At 45.8% G+C, this 13825-nt stretch overlaps 1 protein-coding gene across 1 annotated transcript in view; it reads right to left on the reverse strand.

Annotated features, from left to right (window-relative positions):
- ASB5 (ankyrin repeat and SOCS box containing 5) overlaps positions 1 to 10719 on the reverse strand; it is a 38809-nt gene extending 28090 nt beyond the window's left edge. Inside the window, exon 1 of the mRNA XM_081084635.1 lies at positions 10274 to 10719. The gene's annotated coding sequence lies outside the window, so the exon portion shown is untranslated. The remainder of the gene's footprint in view (positions 1 to 10273) is intronic.
- Between the last annotated feature and the right edge of the window lie 3106 nt (positions 10720 to 13825).

The raw sequence follows: 13825 nt of genomic DNA on the forward strand, positions 1-13825 counted from the left end.
GGATTGTGATGCAAATCTACAGAATCATGCAATTGCGCTGAGTGAATAGACTTTTCCAAGAAATCCTGAAAAACCAGAATGTTGGGCCAATCGCCATCCACAGTTTTAACAGGTATATTTGGGACACAGATATAAAATGTAAAGTTTTTTTTTAGTTTACACAACCAATCACACACGTCAGGAGTTCATGCTTCCAAAAGGAAAATTGCCCCATTTTTGTACCTTTGATTCTATGTTATTTAAACAAGTGGGTGGCATTTAGCTAAACTCATGAGTGAGTGATCCACAGACACAGATTCTGAATTTGGGGACTTAGATCATGAAGTTCCTCCACTGTCAGGAAAATATTAAGATAAACAGACCCCTGCTTGGATCTGGGGTGGCAATCTCCACCACTTATAAACTCTGGAATATTCCAAACATAGAACTACCCACCACCCAGCTTAACAGTTATCAACTCACAGGGAGTCTGGCTTCATCGGCAGCCCACCCCCTTCCCTCCCATCCCCGCTCCTAGGATTATTTTGAAGCAAATCTCATTATATAGTTTCGTCCATAAACAGTTCGTGTTGGTGTTGGCGGTATAGTGGTGAGCATAGCTGCCTTCCATAAACAGTTCAGTATGCATTCTAAAAGACGAGGACTCTTTGTCATCAAACTACAACATGATCATCGCTCAAAAACCATAATTTCAATAGACCAGCTAATACAGGGCGGACATTTTTCTTTCCCAAAGACCAGCTCCGTCCATACACTGCTTTCTGTAAGTATACCTAAATGGATATCACCCTCAAATCCTTTATCTTGGAGCAAAAGTCTGTGTCTATCTATTTTATAAAATGTCTTTTTAAAAAATATAAACTACCCAGCCCTGAAAAAAGGGATGTTCAGTGTTTCTCCATTACCAAGAGCTCACAAAGAACAAGATAAACTTCGCCTGGAATCATCACAGAGATGTTTTGCTACCTGTGGGCGCTATACTCCCGCCGTTGCTGAGTCCCATCTGGAACTGGCCATTATTCAGCACTTCGGTCAGCGTTGCTGCGAGTTTCCTTAGGAAGCCACGTGTCTGTGTAACTCTCAAGAATCACTTCTGAGCCCCATTTTTGTACCATTTTATCTTTGATTCTATGTTATTGAAACATGAGTGCCTAGATCTGTTAGCTTAGTGATGGGGACTGAGGCAGATGAGGTCCTGGGGAAATGGAGCAATTGTTTTCTCACAGTTACCCTTTGTTTCAAGGGCATTCATGGCTTATACAACGGTTGCTAGGAAACCGACAGTGACATTGTGTGGTCCCTGGGAACTCCCCTCTGAGTGGGAGCTGCGTGGTTAGGAGAGGCCACAGGGGTCTGAAACATCACTAGAGAAAACAAACTTGGGATCATTAGAAAACCGCACATCTAACATCAGGGCCTAAACGCCGTGGTGAAGGACATTTTATTAGCTTGTACTTTTATTGTAGATACAGAACCAAAAGGTGAGGGGCTCCTATTGAGGGAAATGTACCTGACCCCAATGTCCAGGAAACTTCGCAATGAGGAGTAATTCTCCTTAGCTGGAGCTCACAGGTGATTTCTACTCCACTCAAATGTGTGTTAACATCGAGGGCTAACATCCTCTCAACATGTTTAAAATGGCTTCTATGACAGCGGTTCTCAACCTGGGGGTCGCGACCCCTGTGGCGGTCAAACGACCCTTTCACAGGGGTCGCCTAAGACCATCCTGCATATCAGATATTTACATGACGATTCCTAACAGTAGCAACATGACAGTTATGAAGTAGCAACGAAAATAATTTTATGGTTGGGTCACAAATGAGGAACTGTATTTAAAGGGCCAGAAGGTTGAGAACCACTGTTCTATGATGTTATAAAAGAAACGATGTCCTTGAATTTGGAATATTTTAAACTATACCAAATGACTGAAATGTTTTTTTTTTAAGAGACACAAATACTAATCCCTATATGTAGAAAGAAAATAATAAAATACGATTTTAATTCCAAGTACCCAAATGCTTAAGTCACGAGACACTAGCATAAATTCCAACTCCTAAGGTATACTCATCTCTCATTGTGTAATGAAAGAATAAGGTGGTGGGATATCATTCATTCATTCATTCATTCATTCAGTACTCATCAGGTGCCAAGTGACACGTCCTAGGGGCACAAAAATGAAAAGAGAATTGCTGCCCACTTGAACCTGAGACTCCAGGGAGGCATTTTAGAATCGCATGGACCTCAATCACTGTCTAAGTAACCTTTGTACATCTGGGAATCAAAGGTTCTTCCGGTCATGACGAACTCAGAAATTCCCATCGTGGGGTTACAGCGATGGCCCCATAACTACTATAAAGGCCACTAAATATCTGATGTACACGCACTTTCACTGCGCAAATGGGAAGCAGTGAGCCGTGGTCCTCAGGAAAGAGGACACAGCCTTGCCGGAGACAGTGCATTTCCGTGGCCAAGACTTCTGTGAAGCCCAAAATGTTCTGCGGAAAAGTAGGTAAAACTGTCCGGGCTGCCGCCGTTCTTCTTACCATGGTAGCTTTGAAATCGCTAAGCTGGCGTGTAAGGTGTGAAATTAACGAAAGGCACCAAAGTGAAAGGTGCCATCGTGAAAGAAAAACAAACAAGGAAGATCTACCCAAAGACATCGATTCTGTTTTTGAAAACAGGACTAGACATCTCTCCAGACTCCTGGTAAACTTATATATAGAACTTATAGAGTGCATTTTAAAAATCCTAGTTTTATTTTTAGACACAATAGAAATAAAATATTTCAAACTCTCATGGATGTGACTTTTAAAAATCAATTTTGTCCAAGAAAACAAAAACAAACAAAAACAAAAATAAATACATAAATAAATAAATAAATAAAAATCAATTTTACTTGATTTAGCAATTTATCTGCCTTCGACTTAACAAATTCCAGGAAAGCCGCTCCGTGCAAAATAGGGTGCAGATTAGGAACCTCAACTCGGCCACAAACCGCCAGAGCTGGGTCTGTATTCTACGTCAGCCAATTGCTAAACTTGTTACTTTGGGAAAGTCACCTAATTTCTTGGTGCCTCGATTTCCTTATCTGGAAAATGGGATAACAACCCTACCTCATAGGGCAGGGGTCCTCAAACTACGGCCCGCAGGCCACATGCAAATACAAATGTTGTATTTGTTCCCGTTTTGTTTTTTTACTTCAAAATACAATATGTGCAGTGTGCATAGGAATTTGTTCATAGTTTTTTTTTTTAAACTATAGTCCGGCCCTCCAACGGTCTGAGGGACAGTGAACTGGCCCCCTGTTTAAAAAGGTTGAGGACCCCTGTAATAGGGTGTCTGTGAGAATGAAATGAATTACTAAACAAATAAGAACAATGCGTGGTGCACAGTGCTCAATTAACGCTAGTGTTTAGGGCATTATTCTTACTTGTGTATATTGTAAATAGAAATGTGCCATTCATGCTAACTTTAGCAAACCTTGTCTCTCTGTATAGTAGTTAAATTCAAAAGCAAACTAAAAACTTACAACTTTCAAGTACTTCAGTTACCCGTAAACATCACACCTTTGCATGGTCCATCAGTGGCTCAGTGACGATGGTTTAAGTCAGTGATGGCGAACCTATGACACGCGTGTCAGAGGCGACACGTGAACTCATTTTTTTGGTTGATTTTTCTTTGTTAAATGGAATTTAAATATATAAAATAAATATCAAAAATATAAATCTTTGTTTTATGATGATTGCAAATACCAAAAAATTTCTATATGTGACACGGGTTAAGTTAGGGTTTTTCAAAATGCTAATACGCCGAGCTCAAAAGGTTCGCCATCACTGGTGTATGTAAAACAGCTCCCTGTAGCCTGTAACTTCACTGCTTTGTAACCAAAACACAACAGATGAGCCAACAAAAACAGTCCATGAGAATGAAGCAACAAAAAACAGACTAGAAGAGTTACAGACTCAGATGATACGTCAACCCTAGCTCATGTGAGTCTACTGGTTGCAAAGAAAGAAATGCTAGTTGATATATAATATGTAATGGACCAGCCATTTTCAGGTAAAAGTCAGAGTTTAGAAAATTCTTAAAACATTAGAAATGAAAAATAAAATAAAATAAAGGGAAGAAGCCACAAATTTCAAATTAATTGAAAGCAGAAAGTCTCTGGAATATTCTTTATTCTTATCAACATCCCTGGTTCTGGAAGATTGTGTCAGGGGGGATGAAGGAAGAAGATTTGGACAGTTCCCAAGTGAGTTTTGCTGAGTTGAATCAAATTCAACCCAAGCTGAATACTCGCTGTTTATTGCTAGGTAAATGCCGGTTTAACAGACACAGAACTGACAGCAGTCATTAGATGAGCAATAATGCCCATGTCTTGCACTGCAAATGCTGATAAATTTAATGGTCATTGCCTCTGGGCTTTCCAATGTTGGTGTGAAAGTGGGCATAATCCAAGCCATGACTTCATCATGCCCATTTTTCCTCCCAAATTTCTCTCCTGTCCATGTTCATTAACGTCCAATACCAGCAACAACGTTGAGTCAGAGGTCTGGACCAAGCTCCTGTGTAACAGTTACTAACTGTTCTCCCGGCATCCGTTCTGGCCATCATCCAATCCCTTTTCTCTTTATTGATGAAGTGATATGTCTGGGTGTTGCTTCACAATGATCCCCACAGTAACTTTCACAAGTTTGATCATGTGCTTCTGCCAAAGCCAGATCGTGTCTCCCAACACATTACCTTTCTGCTCAATGTATGGGCCAGGATGTTATCTAAGATAGGAGACTTTATGAGAACAGATTTCTTAGAAAGCTAACTCCTCTTGCTAGATTTGGCTTGCTGATATTTTATTTAAGATGTTTGTATCTATATTCATGAGTGAGATTTGATTAATTTTTAAATTCCACTTTCCCTCTTCTCTGAAAGTTATACATCATATTTAGTTTTTAAACACTGTCTGTGCCTAAACTTTTATGCAGATTTGACATTAAGGAGAGCTAAAATAGGATTGGAGCTATAATCTTGTCTTTGTAAGTAGAATCTCTCCAGTATAAGTTGGGACTGACACGGGCCTTATGCGCCAAGCACAAACTCATTGCATCTCCTTGATAAATCTCATTTTTATCCTACAACCAGGTGAACATCACCCACCTGTGACCCGTCACCTCAGCTAAGGTGGCCCAGGCCTCGCCCCAGCCACTGCCCTTCTGACACTTTGTCCTCCAACCCTGGGCTGTCAGGAGTGTCCAGGTGGCCTGGCCAGTCCCCCCTGCTCACCACCAGGAAGCAGTGAGACACATTCTGTGAACCATGTACACTTAATCAAACACACACAAAGTCTCCCAGATTGTTCTCGGTATAAAATTAGTAAAGGTTAAGCCTTTTGCAGACCCTCTGAAGACAAATGATGGGCCAGGATATAATAGGGAGGGAGGAAGAACGACGCTGTTAAATCAGATTTTTCTGAGATAAGCTTTAAAAACGTTGGGAAAAAGCTCATCTTAAAAAAGAACGCCTCTGCAAACCATCTGTCGGAAATGTGCAGGCCACGTGGCCAAGAGCTGCGGACGAGACGCTGATAGGTCACAAAGCCTGGATCAGTGTCACAGAACCAGACGTGAGCAGAGAACGCGGGCCGGGCAGTGCGTGAGGGCACCGGGGACCGTCTCCCAGACAGGAAGGCTCACCCTGAACCGCATCGCTGATGCCACAAGGGATGCTGAGAAAGAAGCATCTGCAGAAGCAAGCTCTTCTTTGGTGACTGCAATGCCCAGGTGTGTGTACAGGTAAAGGTGCCGGAGTCGTTAATAACAGAACAGAAAAAATTTCAGGTAAAGCGACAGAAATAATAAGGAACTTCCTTGAAAATGCTGAAGGTTATCTACAAAAATGAACAAAACCTTCAGAAAACATTATACTTAAAGGCAAAATGTTCAAAGCTTTCCCTCTGAAAGAAAAAAAAAATAGTCATTCAGGAGCAGCACTCTATTTAAAATTGTGCCAAAAATTTTAATCCATAAAATAAAGAAATAAAAAATAGTATAGCAATTATAAGGGAATAAACACAACTGTCATACTCACAAGTAGTAGGATTTTCTATCTAAAAACACCCCACGGAACCTACAGATTCTTATTAGAATTAATGATTTTAACAAGGTTGCTTGGTATACGACTAATATGCGAAAATTAATTGTATTTCTCTATGCCTATAACATACAGGTGGAAACTGAAAAACATTTAACAAGATACTATGTACAGTAGCATAAGACAATTCAGTACTTAGGAAAAAATTTAAAAAAACATGTAAGTCTCCCCCTTGGGATAATCATAGACATTAAAGAAAACATGTGCAAATGGGAAACATAACATAAATGGGAAGGCCAAAGTATCACAAAGATGGAAAGTCTTCCTCAAATAAGTGATTACATAATAGGCTCAGTGAATCTCAACAAAAACCAAACAGGTGCTTTATGGACCAAAGAAGCTGCTTCTAAAATTGATACGTGAAATTTTAAATTAGCAAGATAGAAATGACGCAAACTATTGAGAAAGCAGAACAAATTGGGAGGGCTTGCTCTCCCAGGCACCAACACATATTCTAAAGCTCCAGAAACCAGGAAAGGCGAGAGCTGTGGAACTGTAAGGACGCCCATAAACAGACCCCACACCAAGCCCCTGCTGGTGCAGAGGGCGCTGCCGTGGCTACGGAATGTAGGGGTGACTTTCCGACAAGTGGTGTGAGAAGACTGGCTGCCCACTAGTAAAAACGGGCTCACACCACTCAAAAACTCAGCTCTGAGTAGGTAATTCGAAAGGAAAGCTTTAAGAAGAGAATACAGAAAAATACTTTTATTCTCTTGGAGTACAGCAGGATTTTTGAGGTAAATTGCACAGTATTAACCAAGATGGAAAAGTTTTCTAAATGTGACTGTTTTTAAATTAAGAGCTTCTGTTCACCAAAAGAAAAAGCCATACAAAGTGAAATAGCCACGAAAGATCATTGTCGTTGGTTCTCTAAGTTTTATTCATTGTCTATCTAATTGTTAGCATATATAAATAACGTCTAAAGACCAATGGAAAATCACTCAAAAGAATAGATGGCAAAATATTTGGCAGGCACATCACGGAAGGGGAAATACAAATGCCCAATAAACATGGCAAAATGGTATTATTAGTCAGGGAAGTGAAATTTAAACCATGAGATACACTTGCGTGCCCACCCGATTGGCGACACTGAAGAACACGGACAATACCGAATATTAGCAACAATGGGCAGTGCCAGGAATTCCCATGCACTTCTATCTCTCCACAGACACGACTGTGACAGAAAACTGTGGCGCTATCTCAAAAGCAAAGACACGTGTGCTGTGTGGCCTGGCCCCACCACGCCGCCAGCTTTGCAAGGTCATCTCTCCTCACTCTTTATAGCAACGTCATTCGAAATTGCCCCAGATTGGGAGCGGAGTTCACAGCATTGCAAATGAAGGAACCCTGGATGCATATAGACAAATCTCTCCATCATGGTGTCCAGGGAACAGAGAAAGTCATGAAAGAATGTGAAGAAACTGATTTAATTCCCACAAAATGTTAAAATAGGCCAAGCCAAACCTACTGGGGATGTAGTCACAGGAGTGAAAACCATAAAGGCAAGACAATGATGGCTATACCAGCGAAGCGCCCTGTCGTTGGGCATGGGGCATGGGCGCTAGGGCTGGGTAAGGTCACCTGGGAAACTTCTAGGTTCCAAGAATGTTGGCTACTTCTCGACTAGGATGGTGGTTAAGCAGGTTTCTGCTTCACAACCTCTTCCTAAAGCCTGTATGTGAGTTCTCTCCATTTCTCCCCAATGTAGTTTAGTTCGTGGTGAAGAAAATGCTAATTAACACAGAGAGGCCAGCCCTAAAGACTAAAATCGAGGAGGGTGTTAACAGCAAGCAAAGCTCATGGCTCCTCTTACCTGCTACCCTTTATCCCAAGCGGTGGTGTTTGGGAGCCCCCCATCCCCTGCTATGACCTCCCAAATCAGCCGAAGATCTGCTCCCTGCCCTCAGCTCTAACCGAGAAGAGCTGTGTGCACCTCCTGAGTCACAGTGGAGAGGAGGAGATTTCAGGGGACAGGCCCCAATGGCCAGGAGAGCAGAACGGCGGGCGATGTGCCCAGGGACCGCTGCGACCCTTGAAGGGAATGAGGAGCATCTGTCTGGGGACCACGGGGCTGTTCCGGAATAGCTGCTCTGATGTGTCCTGGTGACTCACGCCAGCTGTTCCGAGCAGCTGGGCTGAGTAACCGCCATGCTCTGCACTCGGGGAGGCGAGGTGGGTGTGACACATTCACTAAAGGATCTTGGGTTCTCTGTGTAACAGCTTGTCTGGCAGAGAAGTGATTCACCAATAGTCAAAGTAACACGAGAGATCCTCGTGTCCCGGGGCTAAAAGGGGACTTAGCAACCATCTACTTTAGGGACTTACAAATGGCTTCAGCCTGGCCGGTGTGGCTCAGTGGTTGAGCGTCGACCTATAAACCAGGAGGTCACATTCGATTCCCAGTCAGGGCACATGCCGGCTTGCAGGCTTGGTCCCCAGTGGGGGGCGGGAGGGGAGTGCAGGAGGCAGCCGATCAATTATTTTCTCTCATCATCCATGTCTCTCTCTCTCTCCCTCTCCCTTCCTCTCTGAATCAATAAAAATATATTCAAAAAACCCAGAAACAAAGGGCTTCAAAGACCCTGGAGCTGAGAGCTGCCTGGCCATGCGTCAGCCGGGCATGGCTCGGTCTTCACAGGGAACGGCCTCCAGGTCATAAGAAAAGGGCAGAGAGACGCAAAGCCCGCTGGCCTGGCCTCGCGCCTTCGTTTTGCAGATATGGGCCCTGATGTGGAGAGAGGGCAGGGGTGTCCTCACAGTCACCAGAGCCTGACCAGCAGAGCAGGCCCGGCCCAGGTGGTCTACTTCCTGCCCGCGCTCTTTCCATGCCCGACACTGGCACTCAGCGCCCAGGCACTCAGTGCTAGGCCCGTGGCCTGAGGAAGGAAGGCAAGACCAGGGGGCCAGGGACCGGCCACACCTCCACCGCAAGGCATCCGTGAGGATGATGAGTTAATGGCTGTATGTGTTTACAACAGCGAATGGATTGTTTTGGGCTGGTGTTCACTATTCTCATAAAAAGCACACTTTTCTTCTCCTTTTGTTATTTTTTACTCACTTTCTTCACACAATTGTTCCATTTCTACCACCTGCCAGCTTGCAATGTTAAGAGGGCCACAGATCCATACAGGGGGTGACATGAGCCCCTGTGTCCTCGCCTCTGAGCATGACGGCTGCCAGCGAAAACCCGACATGCACCTCGGACAGGGACCCAGTGTACACATGGTCCTCCTCCTCCCCCCGGCTCTGGCCACAGAGGCTTCTGCACCACAAACGTGAGCTTGCGGGAGGTTCTAGCACCACTAACCCTGAGCTCAAGGAAGGTTTGTTTTGTTTTGTTTATTTTATTGATTTCAGAGAGGCAGGGGAAGCAAGAGATAGAAACATCCAGGATGACAGAGAATCATTGATTGGCTGTCTTCTGCATGCCTCCTACTGGAGATCAAGCCCACAACCCGGGCAGCATGTGCCCTGACCGGGAATGGAACCGTGTTCTCCTATTTCACGGGTCGACACTAAACCATTGAGCCACACTGGTTGGGCCATAACTTCTATTGAAGATGAGGCTAGTTGGAGCTACCTTCTGAAAATTCGGGGTCACCGTAGGCCACCGTGTTGCTCAGAAATGCCACTCCCCAGTTTGTGAGGGCTCCACATGGCATTCTCCGCCCCCCCTTTTTTTTAAAAAAAATGTTTTTATTGATTTCAGAGAGGAAGAGAGAGAGAGAAACATCAATGATGAGAAACAATCACTGATCGGCTGCCTCTTGCAGGCCCACACTGGGGATCGAGCCTGCAGCCTGGGCATGTGCCCTGACCGGGAATGGAACCGTGACCTCCAGGCTCATAGGTCCACGCTCAACTGCTGAGCACTCCGCCGGCCTGGCATTCCCCTCGGAGACAGTTCCTGCCTGGCTGTCAGGGGTGACACCCCTCTCTGATGTGAGGTGGAGACTGACACCTCCTCATGAGCAGCGGAGGAGGAAGGCTCCTCTCACACTTACAGGAGCCAGCCCTAATGTCCCCACTGCCTGAGTCATCACTTTGCCTCCGGCGTAATATATGCCGTTCAATGGCCTGTGCAGTTTAATGGTCTCGGACTGAAGGAAGAAGACAAAGACATTACCTGTGACTTGTCGCTTTCTGAACAGACGCTTGGCCACCTTCAGAGTGTCCTTGAGTGGCGGGGGGAGGGGCAGTGCTCCTGCCAGCTCCTGGGGAGACCCTGCAGGCCCGAGCCCAGGGTCCCAGAGGGTGTAAACCAGCGATAGCGTCCCAGGTTGTCCGACGATGCTACGAAATAACTCTGCGTCCTTATTTCCGGATATAAACCTGCTTATCCAAAAAGATTATGTTTCTCTCTCCATGTGAGGAAAGGAGCTTTCTGTGAGATACGTCCAGGGAAAAGCTGTGTTTTGCTTGCTTCCTGGAGCGACCAGCTGGCAGAAAGGAGCAGAGAAAATCAAGGGAAAAACGCCAAATCCCTAAACTTAGCTCTTCACTGTTAGTGTTGTCATCACAGGTTTTTTGTTTGTTTGTTTTTTTCTGTCTTCCCTTTTCAGCTGCCACTGATGAGGGGAGGAAAGGAGAGGAGAGGGGAGGGGAGGGGAGGGCAGGAAAGTGGTTTGGCAGGAGGTAACCCGGGGCGTCGCCTGCTGCGGGTGAAGCCTCTATGCCCCACCTAAGCGAGACCGGAAGTTCACTATAGGCCCTCACAGGGCTCTCCTGACGCCCTCCCAGAAAACCCAAGTGTCCCACAGGAGAGCCGCCACCAGGTCTCTGACCAGGTTCGCCCAGAAATACGTTTCTGTCCAAAGAAGTTCTGGCAAGAAGAGTTTCTTAGAAAGAGTAGGACCGTGGGGGAGGCTTCTGCAAGTCACGTTAGAGCAGCTCCCAGCTCCCAGGGCAGGGCCGGCCGCGGGCACAGGGCAGCGTGGCTCTGCTGGCCGCTGCTCCATCCACAGGGGGCCCAGAATCCCTGCTTGTCTTGTGTGTGAAGCCTGGCAGAGACAATATTTGCCTGGCAAGAACAGCTTGTGTCTTAAAGGCCCAGAACCCACTGCTTATTTTTGCTTGAGCTTTTGGAAGGTGTTGGTCTTTTAAACCCTTTTTAAAGAGTTAAAATTCTGCGTGGAAAGGGCCAGTAGACAGAGCATGTGGACGGCACGGGAACCTGCTGAGCACGAGGCCCCTGTGCCATCGCCTGGCTCCCCGGGGGTGACAGACGCAGGGGTGGGGAGCGTCCGGCCCACAGCTCCTAGGAGGCCTGCGAAGCATTGGGTCTGGCCCTGCTGAGGCAACTGCAGGTGGGACGCGAACTTCAAGGAACCTAGGAGGTGTTCTCATAGCAGCACCCATTTATATTCAGTGAGTTAGCGAAGCGAGTGGTGACATCAATATCCAACGGCCCTTGGCAGGCCAACGGTCCCCACCCCGGGGAGAGGGACAGGCATGGGCTTGAGGAGAGAGACTCCGGAGCCGGGACTGGTGGTTAAAGCTCTACTTCTTCCGGTGACTGACTGAACAAGCTGACAACTTACTCGCCGTTCTGAGCTTCAGTTTATCCTTAAATCGACATAAACGTAAAAGCAGCCACGCAAGGCCCGCAAACATCTCCCTGAAGAGCTAACATGAGCTGGGGCAGGACGCCTGCCTGCTGAGCAGCTGAGGCCCGCTGTCAGCCTGTGCTTTGGCAACTGTTCAGGAGCACGATTAGTTATACGTTCACTGTCCTTTCTTATTGATGCTTCCCTGTTACTACATGGTGGCATTCTTGCCCTGGTTTTGAACATGTTTAAAGGACAATATAACATGTATGGAGTGTTAGCTACCTGCCAGACACGGGGCAAATGGTTTAGGTCATAAATTATATCGCATATAAACTTCACAATGACCCTCTGAAATAACATCCATCCACCATCCCCATGTTACAGATGAAGTCACTGAGGGCTACAGACCTTAAACAGCTTTCCTAAGAGCACAGACACGGCTAGAAAGTCTAGAACCATAACAGAAAGACGCCGGGTGGCTAAAGCACTAGGTTGTCTGCAAGGTGATTTTAAAAGCCTGTTTCCCGCTGATGTGAGGTCTTTTATTATTGCTGAGGTTCTTCAATATCCAAGGCATTGTTTTTCCTCTTTGCCATTAGTGGTGATTTCAGGGACCGAGTGACTTGCTTAGTAAATTATTTCCTTCTCCGAGTAACAGCTGTTTTTCCCTGTAGTCGGGTTACAATTCAGGATCCAAGTATTTGGCAAGAATCACATTTGCCTCGTGAGCCTCAGATTAATTACAAACATCATTTTTTCCCTTCTAACTAAATTCTTTATCTTCCCCAAAGCTTCTTTTTTCAATAATCAAAATAATCATTCGAAAGCTATAGAACCAGGTTTGTGGCCGTTTGTATGTACTTTTAAAAATCTAGCTCTAAATAATTTTAAACATCTCAGTCATTTATGCACATTTATGCAAATCGAATGAACTTGCATAAATAAAAATTCTTCAAAACAAATATTAGCATTGCTTCCAGGAGACCCTAAGTATTGAGCTTATTCAAACAGATTTCGCTTTCGCATTCTTGTCATATCACCCCAATTAGATATGCAAGTATTGCTTTAACATTCATTGCACAGGACGTAGTCTCTCTACCCCAAACCACTCTTGTTCTGTGGATTTGAGTAATGACAAGGAGCCACAAAACCTAGCTCCTACCCTGGATTCCACTAGATGGGCTATTTCATCATGACGACAGGGAAAAAAACGCTCCCTCGCATTTTCATGAGCCCCCTGGTTTTCCAGGTCTTGGGGGTCGCTATGGAGAAGCGGTCCTTCTTTCTCAGACTCAGTGGGTCTGCGATTCTGGGCACTTGAACTCTAAGGGAACTGGCCTTTTTCCTTTTCCTAATTCTCCCTTCTGGGCTGTGGCTCAGGCGGGAAGTAAGACACAAAGCTCCCGATTTCTGAAATTTGTTGGGTGGGTCATTTCATTCTAAAAATCACTTGCTGCTCTACCGGATGGGCGGCAGGACTCATCATCTCCCCCGTGAATGGGGTAGAGTCGGGAAACAGAACTCGCGGAACATCTCCTGGCTCATCAGATGTGCTTGTTGCTGTGAGGAGTGCGTGCTCAGAGGCATCCGGACTGCTCACCAACACCCTGCTCTCCTGGGGGGTGGGCGGGGGGGTGCTTTCCGGAGGAAGCATGGCTTCCATGAGCCTGTGGCAGCTGCCTACCTGACTCAGTCCCCTAGCAGGGAACCGGGCAGGTCCTGATGGCCAAGGGCAGGCTCTCCACCCACTGGCCTCCACTGCATTGTCTGGGTCTCCGTCCTCATCTAAATCAAGCTGCACTCTTGGCGACTCGGAGGAGCCAGTGCTTCTATTTAAGACCACGGGTGGCGTTTGGGTTTCACCTTTCAGCTTGTTTGTAGTCTGCCCGCGGTGAGACCACAAGGCCTCTGGGAAGAGGGCCTGCGTTCCGGCGTTTCTGTCCTGCTCAGGAGGCAGTGGAGACATGGACATAGGTGCCCCGGGGCAGAAAGAAGCGTCCGGCCCTCTCACCTGTATCCCTAAACCTCCGGAAAGAGTGTTGAAAGGATATTCAGCGGTGACTCATTTCACAGGGGGGTCAGGTTCTGGAGAGATGCATGTAACTTACATTATCTTTGACATAAACTGG

The sequence above is a fragment of the Myotis nattereri genome (assembly GCF_964212035.1).
Source record: "Myotis nattereri genome assembly, chromosome: 2".
NCBI lineage: Eukaryota > Metazoa > Chordata > Mammalia > Chiroptera > Vespertilionidae > Myotis > Myotis nattereri.